At 41.5% G+C, this 13,639-nt stretch overlaps 1 long non-coding RNA gene across 7 annotated transcripts in view; it reads right to left on the bottom strand.

Moving 5' to 3' along the window:
* The window catches only part of LOC141577554 (uncharacterized), a 732,371-nt gene that overhangs the window by 429,426 nt on the left and 289,306 nt on the right, over positions 1 to 13,639 (bottom strand). For 5 of the 7 annotated variants that reach the window (XR_012506790.1, XR_012506792.1, XR_012506791.1 and 2 more), the window contains one exon: positions 4,343 to 4,464. The exons of the other annotated variants lie outside the window; for them this stretch is intronic. This is a non-coding gene — a long non-coding RNA (uncharacterized LOC141577554). The remainder of the gene's footprint in view (positions 1 to 4,342; positions 4,465 to 13,639) is intronic. 7 annotated transcript variants of the gene reach the window in all.

Below are 13,639 nucleotides of genomic sequence, written 5' to 3'. Positions count from 1 at the left end.
CTCTTTCTTCTGTTCCTCAGGAAGGAATCTGATTCACTCACCTTCGGTCCTGTGCTCATCCCAAGGTCACCATGCTAATTGTTCCTAGATGTGTCCACCTAATTTTTCTCTCCTACTTCCCAAACCTTCCACTGCCTGCTTAGCAAAAAAATGAATGAAAATGGACAGATGCATTGAAATTCAAACTCACTTCTTTTCCTACATCATTTCCTTCTCTGAATTCATTATCCATTAATAACACCATAATTTAAATAGTCTCCTGGGCACCTGGACTTGAAGTCTATCCCCTCGTCCCAAATTTAATTATGTGCCAAGTCATTCACTTTTATTTCCATCAGGCCCCTCTGCGTCTCTTTCCTCATGTGTCTTATTCCTGCCTCCCTGTCTCAGGGATACTTGACCCCCTCCCTAGACTAATAGAATAACAGCCTTCTCACCGGGCATCAAACTCCCATTCTTTATTCTAATCTAGACTTCACAGGGCTGAATATTATTTCACAATAAAATTCAGCATCAAGTATGTTCCTCCTTCAGGGGCTCTCAGAGGGCACCCATTGGCTACTTAATGAAAAATAGAGTCTCACCATCTTGACATGTAACATCCACAGTTGGGACATGAACCCACCCCTCTAGAGAAGATGCTTTCCTCCCTGCATTAACCTTTGCTAACGCACAATTTCTTCAATTCAAAATGCTGCCTCTTCTCCCCAAATCAGACTTTCATTCTACTTGTAAAAACCATGCCCATCCCTCTATGTCTACATCAAATGCCACATTATTTGTGAAACTTGGCCCATTTCCGTCAGATTATACATTTTCCTTCCCAATGATTCCTCTAATATTCATTCATGTTCTTGTTTGTTTAACCGAGTGGCACTTGGCTTTCAGTCACGTCTGGGACTTAGTCACATTGATATTTGTTTTACCTCTTTAACTGGGTAAATGGGCTACTTGAAAGCAGAGTATGGGTCCTTTTTCATTCTTTTTTTATTGACGTATAGTCAGTTTACAATGTTGTGTTAGTTTCTGGTGCACAACACAGTGATTCACTTATACCTATACGTATATATCCCTTTTCATAGTCTTTTTCACTATAGACTATTACAAGGTATTGAATATAGTTCCCTGTGCTATACGGTAGGGCCTTACTGTTTATCTATGTCATATATAGTAGCTAGTATCTACAAATCTCAAACTCCCAATTTAGCTCTCCACCCCCCACTTTACTCCCCTGGTGTCCACAATTTTGTTTTCTATGTCTGTGAGTTTGTTTCTGTTTTATAAACAAGTTCATTTGTCTCATTTATTTTAGACTCTACACATAAGTGATATCATATGGTATTTTTCTTTCTCTTTCTGGCTTACTTCACTTAGTATGATGATCTCTAGGTGCATCCATGTTACTGCAAATGGCATTATTTTATTCTTTTATATGGCTGAGTAGTATTCCATTGTGTGTGTGTATATGTATATACTACAACTTCTGTATCCAGTCATCTGTTGATGGACATTTAGGCTGTTTCCATGTCTTGGCTATTGTAAATATTGCTGCTATGAACCTTGGGGCACATGTATCTTTCTGAATTAAGAGCTTCCCAGAGTATGGGTCTTATTTGTCTTCGTAAATCCTTCTGTAAGAAGACTGTACCTTTCATAAAATGTTTGTGCCGGTGATATTTCTGAAGCAAACTAAGGGATACTGAGAATTCTTTCCAGGTTTTCATGGCAGGAGGCTGTATATGTTTGGTATGTCTAGTCCCAGCTTTCATGAAGATGTATAAAATCACTAATAATGGCAGTAGCTTTATATGTTAAATATAGGGAAGACCCACTCAAATCTAGGCAGAATTTCTACACACTGCATTACTAATGAGGAAATAATGAATAACGCTTCTTAACCTATTTCTTGACTAGATCAAGTCCAAACTCAATAAGGAAGGTGTGGGAAATAGACTCACTCCCACTCTCTGCACCTAATTTCAGGACTCACAGGTCTACATGGGTCATAAAAGGGGGTCAGTCCCCAGCAGCACGAGACTATTGTGAACCAAGCCCAATCTGATCATTGTCCTTTTTCAGTCCCCTGACCTCTTGGTCCTCTGACACTTTCTCTCTCCTCACAGTTCCTCAGAGATGCCCAGCATAAAAGGGCAGAAAGCACAGGAGCAGCTTAGAGCATGCAGCATTTTGAGGTGCTTAACCATTGTACTGTTAACTCCACCTAAGAAATTATCAAATACTTTAAAGCTAGCGTTCTGTATTGACGTGGGCACCTCAAAGTGGGTATCCCAATGTCCTGGAAGTGGAAACACAAACTGAGATAACCTTTCTAGAAAGTGATTTGCAACAAGAATCAAGAGATTTTAAAATAGACATACTCTTGGTCCTCACTTGGGTGAATCATTACTAAAAAAAAAACAGTCAGATATAGGGATGAAAATCTAAGGGTCCACTCTCCAAGACAGTAAAGATAGAGAAGTGTGTAGGATGTGCAGTTCCAGGATGCACAGGAGGAAAGAGGGGTTAAGGAGAGGATAGAATAGAGGACCTCAGATAACACAGTGCATCGGAAGCCAATGGAGGAGAAAGTTTGAAGAAATCTTGGTGGTCAGATGTTCACTTCTAGAGTAGGGCAAAAAAAAGGATGAAGACTTAGTTCAGACCATTAAATTTAGTAATTAAATAAGATAATGATGAATAATTTTCATTGTAAAGAGACTGAGTTTTGAGGGCAGTTTCCTTGAAGGCAAGTTCATGGGAGGCTGTGGTGAAGTCAGTGAGTGGTAAAGAGTAACGGGCATCAGGTATAAACTGCACCCCCATGTACCTGACAGTGAGGAATCTGGCCTACAAGCAGGTAGAAGCTACCCCGGGTGGTGATGAGAAGACAGCAGTGAAGAAACAAAGGGAAGTGAAATTCAGCTCTTGCCCTGGAGGAGTTTACACTCTGCTAACTCTCTTCAGAACTGGTCTCAGTGCAGACTGATCATCGCTCAGGGGCCTCCTCTGTGTCAGTTTTCAAGGCCCTCCAATGTCCTCCCAATATGGAATACACTCACGAATCCCTCTTCAAAACATTCTTTGGTAGGCATCTAACTCACTGCCGTCTGCCTCTGAAGAATTTGTTTCCTAGCTCACTGACTAACTGCCATTGTGCGTGCAAAGCCAAAGCAGAAGTCCAGTGCTCTGGACGTCCGGGGCTGCCATGACACCTTAAATTAACAAGCAAAGACTGCGAATCTATGGTTTTCCTTTTTTTAAAAAATCAATAAATTCATCCCCCCAATCTGAATTATTTATGCTGTGGTGACAGTGAAGTTACCGACCTTGCCCATTCAGGTGAGGTGATGGAGCCAGGCACAAGGTTTACTTGCTTTTCCAAGAGGCAGCAATGATTTCACAAGTAGCCAGTCACACTCCCTCCCCAGGAACCCTCTGACCAGTGGTGGGCATTTTAGAGATGACAGGGTGGTCGCCAGACCAGGTCAATAAATCAAAGGGATGCCCCTGGCCTATTGGACATGCACACCCATGTAGCCATTAGCTCGTTCAGGAGCCCCTGCTGATGGTCACAGCATTAAACCCAGATATCTGTTCAACTCACACATGAAAGAAATGGGAGCAGACATGAGAGCTCCTCTGATTTAAGCAGCTTTTGATGAAAGGAGGGCGTTTATCAGAGGGAAGTAAAAGTCATGCAAGGTTAAAACCATGCTCTCTGGTTTCCAGAGCTTGCATTCTGAGGAGGAAAGGCTAGGGGGACTGATTGTGACCAGTTGACAAAGAAGGTGGGAAAGAATGATCCAGTACAATTCAGAGTCTTTGAACCACATTGTCTGTGCTTTGCTCCTTCTTTTCAGAGCTGTTGGCAGTGAGTTCTTTGGTCATCAGAGCCACCTGCCTGCTTTTTTCCCTGAGATGAGCCTTTGCCATCATTCTGTTCCTCCTATATTTTATTGTGAGGAAATAGTAATAAGTTTTATACAAAGACTAGTGGATATTCACAATTGCTGATTAAGCCTTTCCCCTTATTTTTCATCTATAGAGCTTGGGAAGGAGGTACCATTAGCAGGGCTATTCCTTTGACATGCAAGGTCTACTGTTATCATTAGAAAAGTAACACTTTAAAAGCAGAGGCCTGGGTCCCTCTAATTACTGTGGTCACGGGTTTCAACAAGTAACTTTTGGACCCATCTGTCCCCTTAATTTCTTTCTCTTTTGTTCTTTCCTGCCTTCCTCCTTTCTTTCCTCCCTTTACTCATTCTATAATATTTATCAAGCACCAGGCAGGGTGCTACATGCTGAAGATACAGGTACAAGAAATCAAAAAAAGCACGGTTACTTAGCCAAGAAGACTGGAAGTCTGCCGGGGAAGAAGCCACCGCACTAGAGTCCCCGTTCAACGCCAGGTGCTTCCACAGAATGAGCGCCATGAGAGTGTGAAACAGAATGTGCTTCACAGGTCTGTGGACAAATGAAAGCTTCATTAAAGAAATGATGTTTATACTGAGACTTGAAAATAAATACGCCACATTGATATGTGACTTGAGCCAGGTCTAATGCTGTTCCCATAACTACTTGATTAAATTTCTGGGCACCTCTGTTTTCTCCCTTATGAAAAGAAAGTCTCTATTCTTTACCATCTTGGGAGCTTATTAAAATGCTCTGAGATCAAGGAAGGATTCAGGGGTTTGGGAAGGATACCACTAATGTTTTTTTAAAAAAGCAACATCCGCAAATGCAGTTATATTTAGTTTAAAATGAGTGTCCAGAGATTGCTTCTAACAAGACTCCACTGGTTCGTAAACTGTGAGGAGTTTCTGTGAGAATGACATCAGAAGACTCACAATGGACCTGAACACAGAAATCACTGACCAGCAAGTGTATAAATTCAGGTCAACATAAAGTAATTTACCTCTTAGAAAAAAATAATGCTAAATACTATACTGCACAAGTTCCTTAAAGAAGTAAATAGGTTCTGAATTTTTAGAGAGACAATTTTAGACCATCACTGGTGGCACATGAATGTGGGGCCTTTGCTCAAAACCTGGGCTGCCTGTGGGCAAAGGGTGAGGCCCAAGCTCTAGATGACCTGCAGTACCTCTGCTGGGCAGCCCCAGGGGTGGGTGGGGCTCGTGACTCATCAGCACAAAGTGATGGATTAAGATCAGAGCATCCTCTGAAGAAGTAATTCTTGGTCCATTCTCAAATTATGGCTCCGATCACTCAATTCCTCTTTTCATAATTAATTTCCTGATAGAAGTGTCATTTTAATAAAGGTTTGAAAAATGAAAAAGCTGTGTGAGACTAGTGATAGCAATTGGAAGATGCATCATTTTATTAATGAGAAAACCCTGTTTATCTGATTCACTTTTTTTTTAGGAGAATTTTTAAGCAAAGCATAGAGCACATACATTTAATGAGGACTGAGATGTGCTGTGAGGAAAGGAGGAAACCTGAATTTTAGAGCAATTGGTTAAATTTTAAGACCACATCAGTAAAGTTCAAATTTATTTCACTTCTAACCTGTAGCCCAAGGTTCTCAAACTTTCTCAGTTTATGGCTTCCTTAGTATCAGTATTTTTTTAACAGCATCCCTAGGCCACACAGATCCATTTACTAAACAGTTTCAAACTACTTAACAGGTAGTTATATGCTGACAAATTTGTAGCTTTTTGAAAAAGCAATATACAGAGATTCAAAGAAAAATACCTGTATTTTATTCTCAGATCATCGCGACAGCTTCTTGGTGGGATGTGTGCGCTTGTCAATCACCACAAGCTCTTCACGCTGAACTCCACCCCCCACCTTCTCATCTCCCGATCCACACTGACTGGGTGTGTCCTCGCTTCCCTTGCCCGGCTCCACCGCGGACTGAGGAGTGCCCAGCACACACCGAGCGCTCGAAAAATATTTATTAAATGAATCATCAGAAGCATTGGCGATAAAGAGACCTGGGTGGGAATCTGGGTTTGCTATAAACTACCTCTATTACTTTGGACTAAACCTCTGGGAGTCTCAGTTTTCACTTTTGTCAAATAGAGATAATAAAAATGAATGACTCCTTGGATCATTCGTGATTAAATGAGCAATTTTCATGATTAAATGAGCAATTAAAACAGCAGTGTCTGACATTTGTAACTGCTTAATAAGTGACACTTTTTTAATATTATTATTATCATTGCATTTTTTTCTTTCAGTTAGAAAGTCTTCTAGAAAGCAAATTTTAAAATCTGACAATAAATAACGACAGTCAAAATACCACAGGGAAATAGAGAATTAGAATTCCATTGAAGGGACTCCGAAGGAGGTCGGCTCTAGACAAGAATTCAGAGGTGTGTGAAAATGGCACAGGAAACCTGATGCAAAGCAGACTTCTGCCTCTCGGTAGCTTTTCTACTACTGAAACTCCCTGACCCCCGTTTCCTTTCCTATTAAGTGAGGGGAAATGGTAACACTTCTGAGAGGGATGCTGTTAGGAAAATCAGAAGAAGCAGTTTCCTTTGTCTCCATGTAGGGAAGAGGCCAAGCACGCTTGCCTGGTGGCCGCCTGAGTCACAAGGCTGGAGACAGGGGAGGTCTCACACCATCATGAGCTACAGCGCGGGGGACATCTGCTCCAGTCAGTGTCCAGTGTGGCTTCCTATTCAGTCTTGTCACAGGCTATCTACAAGCTGGCTGCTTTAACAACCATACTTTGGTTTCAAAAACAGCAGCCACTCAAGTATTTTACACAGAAAATAACTTAATACTAAGTATCAGAGACTCACAGAACAATTGGAGGGGCTGGTGGAAGCAGAATAAAGGTCACAATAGCCTTTGCCAGGTTTCAGCTAGCTGAGTGGACAAGAATCACAGGGAACCAGCCTTGCGGACTCACAGATGGATGCCCCAAAACTACTGTCAACCCCCACGGCTGCCGCCAGTGGAAGTCCAGGCACCTGTTCCCACGGCTGGGGAAGTGCTGGTTATTCCTTGTCCACTTTCCAAACATCAGGTGAGAACCTCTCATTGATGAGACCATAAACCAGAACCCCACTGGCAGGGAAGCAAAGTCATTTCTAGGCTTCGAGCCTCTGTGACATTGCAGAAAATGTAGAAGAGCAGGAATGCTAACGAGAAGCCAATACTAAAGACTAACAGGGTGAGAAAGGAAGGATGCACCCAGATATGAAGACAAGAGGGTCAAATAAAGGGCCTCCAGGGCAGAGCAGTGGTGAACGACAGAGCTAAAACTACACCACCTGGAATTTGGGAGCTAACCAGCTGCCCCTTCCTCCCTTTAAGGAAAAAAAAGGAGACAGCCAAAGTGGCATAATGGTGTGCAGTACAGTTAGGTGATGGGCTTTCCAGATGACAGGTCCAGTCCTTGATCACCTTCCCAGGATCCCTCGCCTCCAAGGTAGCTTCTGGGTGAACCTGGATGTCACTGAGACCTTAATTCTGAGTTCAGAGCATCCTTGTGGAAGGTAGGGTAGGTAGGGCTAGAGCAAAAATGTATTCTACTCCCTCACACCATACACAAAAATAAACCCAAAAAGGCTTAAAGACTTAAATAAAGGACAAGACACTATAAACCTCTAAGAAGAAAACAGGCAAAACACTCTCTGACATACATCTCAGCAATGTTCTCCTAGGGCAGTCTACCCAGGCAATAGAAATAAAAGCAAAAATAAACAAATGGTACCTAACTAAACTTATAAGCTTTTTCCACAGCAAAGGAAACCATGAGCAAAACAAAATGACAACCTATGGAATGGGAGAAAATATTTGCAAAAGATAAGATAGACAAGGGCTTAATTTCCATAATATAGAAACAATTCATAAAACTTAATAACAAAAACAAACAAACAAACTCAATCCAAACATGGCAGAAGACCTAAACAAGCAATTCTCCAATGCAGACATACAAATGGCCAATGGGCATATGAAAAGATGCTCAATATCACTAATTATCAGAGAAATGCAAGTCAAAACTACCAGGAGGTATCACCTCACACCAGTCAGAATGGCCATCACTAAGAAGTCTACAAATGATAACTGCTGGAGAGGGTGTGGAGAAAAGGGAACCCTTCTACACTGCTGGTGGGAATGGAGTTTGGTGCAGCCATTATGGAAAACAGTATGGGGATTCTTCAAAAGACTAAAAACAGACTTACTGCATGACCCAGCAATCCCACTCCTGGGCATATATCCAGAGGGAACCCTAATTCAAAAAGACACCTGCACCCCAGTGTTCATAGCAGCACTATATACAATAGCCAAGATATGGAAATAACCTAAGTGTCCATCAAAAGGTGACTGGATAAAGAAGCTGTGGTATATTTATACAATGGAATACTACTCAGCCATAAAAAAGAATAAAATAATGTCATTTGCAGCAACATGGATGGACCTGGAGATTGTCATTCTAAGTGAAGTAAGCCAGACGGAGAAAGAAAAATATCATATGATATCACTTACATGTGGAATCTTAAAAAAGACAAATGAACTTATTTACAAAACATAAACAGATTCACAGTCATAGGAAAAAAACTTACAGTTACCAGGGGGAAAAGAGGGGAAAAGGGATAAATTGAGAGTTCAAGATTTGCAGATACAAACTACTATATATAAAATAAACAACAAGTTTCTTCTGTATAGCACAGAGAACTATATTCAATACCTTGTAGTAACCTATGATGAAAGAGAATATGAAAACGAATACACATATGCATATGTGTAACTGAAACGTTATGTTGTACACCAGAAATTGACACAACATTGTAAACTTACTATACTTCAAATTTTTTTAAAAGGTATTCTACTTTGAGTATTTATCAACTGGGGCTACCTCCCCTGGTCCCTGGTGTATCAGTATGATGTAAAAGGATCTTGGAAAATAATTTACATGGCTTTTAGCTTATGCAAATCCAACAGGATTCTAGTATGGCAACGTTTCACTAAAATCTTAGCTGAGTTCCATTTTATAGGCTTGAAAGTCCTCTGAAATTTCACCATATATTTAAAGTCCTTTACCTTTTTTCAAGGAAACAATCAATTGTGACAAATTTTGTTCTCAAACACACACACACACACATACACCAAGATTTGTATACACCTGTTCTCAGAAAGATAAAATTTCCATTGTTGCAGCAAATGAAATATATGTTTTCAAAGTTCCCCTGAGAATCTTAGTTCAAAAACCCTGACAAGTTACTTTTTCATGTTAGCCTCAAAAGAATGGAGCGGCTTAGTGAACTCAACTTGCTTCTGTCCTCGGGAATAGTAAAAGAACCCAGGAAACAGTTCACTGAGAATTACCCTTATGGTAGACAAGTTCACCTGTGGGCGCCCCTGCAAGCATGGGAGGAAAACCTGTCATCACTTTTGGAAGAATTCACCAGACATGCAGTGGGCTAAAGCTAAACATGATGACATCTGAGTGCCGTGTGAAATTATTTTGAATAGAGAATAAAAAGGCAGCAGAATAACCCTTTGAATGGCTTCTAGACATCTTGATGTCCTGAAATTTCTGTTCCATTGCTTGTCTCAAATAACCAAAAGTAGGTCTAGTCAAGATAAGAGACTTACCCATGACTTTAGCAAACACCTAATGAGTCTGCTAGGGGCATGTGTCCCCTATTCCCAAGCCTGGTGATGGGGAAGAAAAATTGTTAAGATTAGTTATACCAGGAGATGGTAAAACACAGGTATTGAAAGATGAGGGTTATCTAATGGGGTGCAGATGCTTCAGCTCTTCCCCTTGTAAATCATCTGTGGGTGCAGATACTATGAATATCCTTTATTGGGAACAGCTAACCTTTATTTCCAGGCACAGTTATAAATCTCCCATCCTTATAACAAGCCTATGCTGTTAGTATTACTGTTGTCATCTCACAGTGGAGAACACTGAGGCACACCACTTAAGTGCCTTGCCCTCTAAGGATTAATACCCAGCCAGTCCGACTCCAGAGGCCATGATTGGAACCCTCAGGATACTTGTCACGAACTGTTAAGGCAGCATGTGCCCACACACATGCTAGCAGCAAGCGTTATATAAATCATGTGCCAACAGCAAACCTCCCAATTCCTATTCTAGGGACTTGGAAAGAGCTGGTGGGAGGCTGTGAGATGAGGACTTGCTTCCCCAGATGAACTACGGAAGACTCCTGCTAAAATCCATTACTTCTGAAAAACTCGAGGCCTGGGCCCCCTCTACTCATTACTCAGACCACTCTTATTTATCGATGCACTCATAAACTCTTCTCATTCATTTCAGCACCAGTAGGATCAGAACATATTACAGCAAGCGAGCCAGTGATTCTGCCAGACCCTGTGAGGAAAGGCATAGATCATTCTCTATGCATGCTTTTTGGAGCAATCAAACCTATCCTTTGCTGAAGTCAGTAGACCCAAGAAGTATTGAAAAATCAAGCTACCCCCCAGGACAAGGTACAACGCTAGGGAGATCATTCATCTCAATTTTTCTGGGGCACAGTCTTGGTTTACTCCTGCTGTCCCACCACAATTATGGATAGTCCTCAATTTTCAAAAGCCTCCCAGTGTGTCATTGTAATTGACTGTACTTCAATTAAAAAAATTACTAAAATTTTTAAAAATAAATCCTGATTTGAATCTAAAAATAAAAAAGTCTCCCAGTGTGGACAGGATGTAATTAGGTGGCTACTCAAGACATCAGCCACCTCCCCAAAGCCAGGCAGGAGCCCCAAGTCCATGGTTTCTTTTGGAGGATGAGATGCTAGCTGTATCCTCTAGAAATCAGGAATTCAGCAGGGTTATGGACATTCACATCTAAGCAGAAAGTCTGATGACTTCAAGGAGATCTGAGATCATGTGACTATTTCCGTTCTAAACATTTTTCATAGCGTTTCAAGCTAAATATAAACCTTTGAGGAAACTTCTTCTCTGCATCAGTTTTCTCCCCTCACAAATGCAAAGCTGTTAATTTACAAACTCGCTCCCAAAGCTATCATTTTTTAAAACTAACACATCACCTTTGGTTCCTCTCTCCTTCAACAATTCTCTATTAGCATAACGGGAAAAGCACACAGCCAGACTCTGTAGTCACATTAAGAGTAGGTCACGTGAGGAAATTAAGGGAACAGCTTGATTGACAGGGATAAATAACAATACCTAAGCCGTGATTCCAGCTCATCAGCCACGAGTTCTGGCAGCCACCAAGAGTAGGAGGTGGGCAAAGGGAGCCACTGGGGACAGTTCCCAATGCAGGGCAGCCACTGTTGTTGGGACATTCATTTTCAACATTTACTTGTTTCCTTCTAGGAATCTTTTGAAAATCGGCTAGTGTGCCTTACTGGCGTCTCTGAAAAGGCTTGCAGCTTAAGCCATTATCTAATACTGTCCTCGCTTTCAGTTCCATAGCAGCAAAATGATAGAGTGGGTCAGGAGCAGATGAGTAATAAAGGACTGGCCAGTTCAAGAAAGGCCTGATTGTTAGGGAGAGGTGGGAGAGGCCAAGTCGCAGCACTCCTGCTTTAAGAAATGGATTAAGCCGACTGTGTCCCAGGCGCGGTGCCAGCCTACAATGTGTCGAACTCCTCCTGCAAACTAGCAACGCGATTTAACCCCTCCACTGTCACCCTCCCCACCGCCCAGCCCACATCACAAGCAGCTGAACGTGGAAGTGACCTCCACACCCTCGAAGGATCTGCCCTTGTTCTAGTGACAATTTTGAGGAGGTGTTGAGCAGCCTTCCATAACGATGTTCAACTTAAATAATACATCTGTTTTCCCAGACATTCAAAAGGCACCAAATGTCACTGACAAGCTTACATCCAAAAGCTTTGTCATTCTAACTAAAGTAAGCCAGAAAGAGAAAGGAAAAAACACCATATGATATCACTTATATGTGGAATCTAAAAAAAAAAAAAGACACAAATGAACTTATTTACAAAACAGAAACAGACTCAGACATAGAAAACAAACTTACGGTTACCAGTGGGGAAAGGTCGGGGGAGGGATAAATTGGGAGAGCAGGATCTGCAGATACTAACTACTATATACAAAATAGTTAAACAACAAGTTTCTTCTGTAAAGCACATGGCTATATTCAATATCTTAGAGTAACTTATAATGAAAAGGAATATAAAAAGGAATAATATATATGTATAACTGAATCACTGTGCTGTGCACCAGAAATTAACACAACATTGTAAACAGACTATAGACTTCAATTAAAAATAAACCTTTCAGTTTGTGGCTTTGGTAGGCGAGTGGAGGTGTCAAACTCCGAAGGAGGCATTGAAATTGCATTTGCTTCATTTCTACAGCCCTCATATCTGAGACTAGGGTGGTCTAGAGCAAGAGGCAACACTGAATCCCAACAGTGTACATCATGGAAGTAAGGCACCTGAGGGTCTGTGGTGTACGCACCCTGGTTACCCGCCCAGTGCAGTGTCCAGCAATCCTTTAGGCTTCACGCACCCCTGCTTTGCTCACCTCTCTTCCACCCTACATTCTGTTAAACTCCCTGTGAAGCTTCTCCAAAGAAGCCCAAGTCCTAGATCATCGTGCTATGAGATGACCTGTGGGGAGGATGCACCAGAGTTGGTACCCAGGACTTGCATTAGGCAGCCAGAAGTCCATGGGGAATTGTCTTTCCTTCCATCCTAAGTGTCAGTTTTCACTCTGACTTAGTATAAGGATTTCTCTTCCCATCAGATATTCCCCCCCTTCTTGACTCACACCAGAAGTCTATCTCCAGACCCTCACTGGAGTGGTTGATGGACTTTGTTCAGGTTCGGCACTGGGTGATAATTGTGAGATCCACACATTCCCCAACCAGTGTTATCTGAACTGTTTTGTTTCTATAGCAACTGAAAGCAAACAGTTTCTGCTAGGGCCGACCCACTCTCAGCTCAAAGAATTAAGGACAAAAGTCACAGGTTTCACTCATCTAGAACTCCCCCATTGCATTTCTTCTAGCTTTCCTGTGGGACACGCCACTGAACTCTAGCCATGCTTGCTTGGTGTCCTCTCTGCCTCTAACTTCCCAGGATGCACGAAAGAATTAAATGCATCCATAGCTTGATGCACATAGTTTTTCATTTCCCATTTATATCAGGTTTCTCCCGCTTCAGATTGGCTCTGCCAGGCTAAAATCCTCAAGACAAATTTGTATCTTAACTCCTCATAGGACTCAAGCCCTGGGACTCCTCACCTGTTCCTCTGCTGTGCAGGTGACCGCCATCCTTTTTAAACATCCCAAAGTGTAAATATTTTACTCCCATAGTGAACAAGGAAACAGTTATGCATCATAAAGGGTTTTTCACGTGAACATGCAATTCGTGATTCAAGTAAGCTTTCATAAACGTAATATTTTATTGAAAGAGAGACTTGAGGAAGAGGCAGTGTCCCATGGAGCTGCAAGGAATAACTCTGCCTCGCATTTGTTAAATTAATAAAAAGAAGGGAAAAGTACCATGCAATTTCCTTTAGTTTTTGTGAATATATTAAAATACATCACTTGTGAATACACTGAAGATATTTGTTCTGAATACAGAGTGCATTTTTCCGAAGTGTTTTAGCCATGAGCTACATCTATGACTGCCTTGCTTCTATTCAGACTTCGAAGACCAGGTTTCTATTATAAATATTGATTCAATAAAATTATATA

Source organism: Camelus bactrianus, chromosome 4, assembly GCF_048773025.1.
Source record: "Camelus bactrianus isolate YW-2024 breed Bactrian camel chromosome 4, ASM4877302v1, whole genome shotgun sequence".
NCBI lineage: Eukaryota > Metazoa > Chordata > Mammalia > Artiodactyla > Camelidae > Camelus > Camelus bactrianus.
Note: the sequence above shows the minus strand (reverse complement) of the source record. Positions and strands in the feature narration are given on the sequence as shown.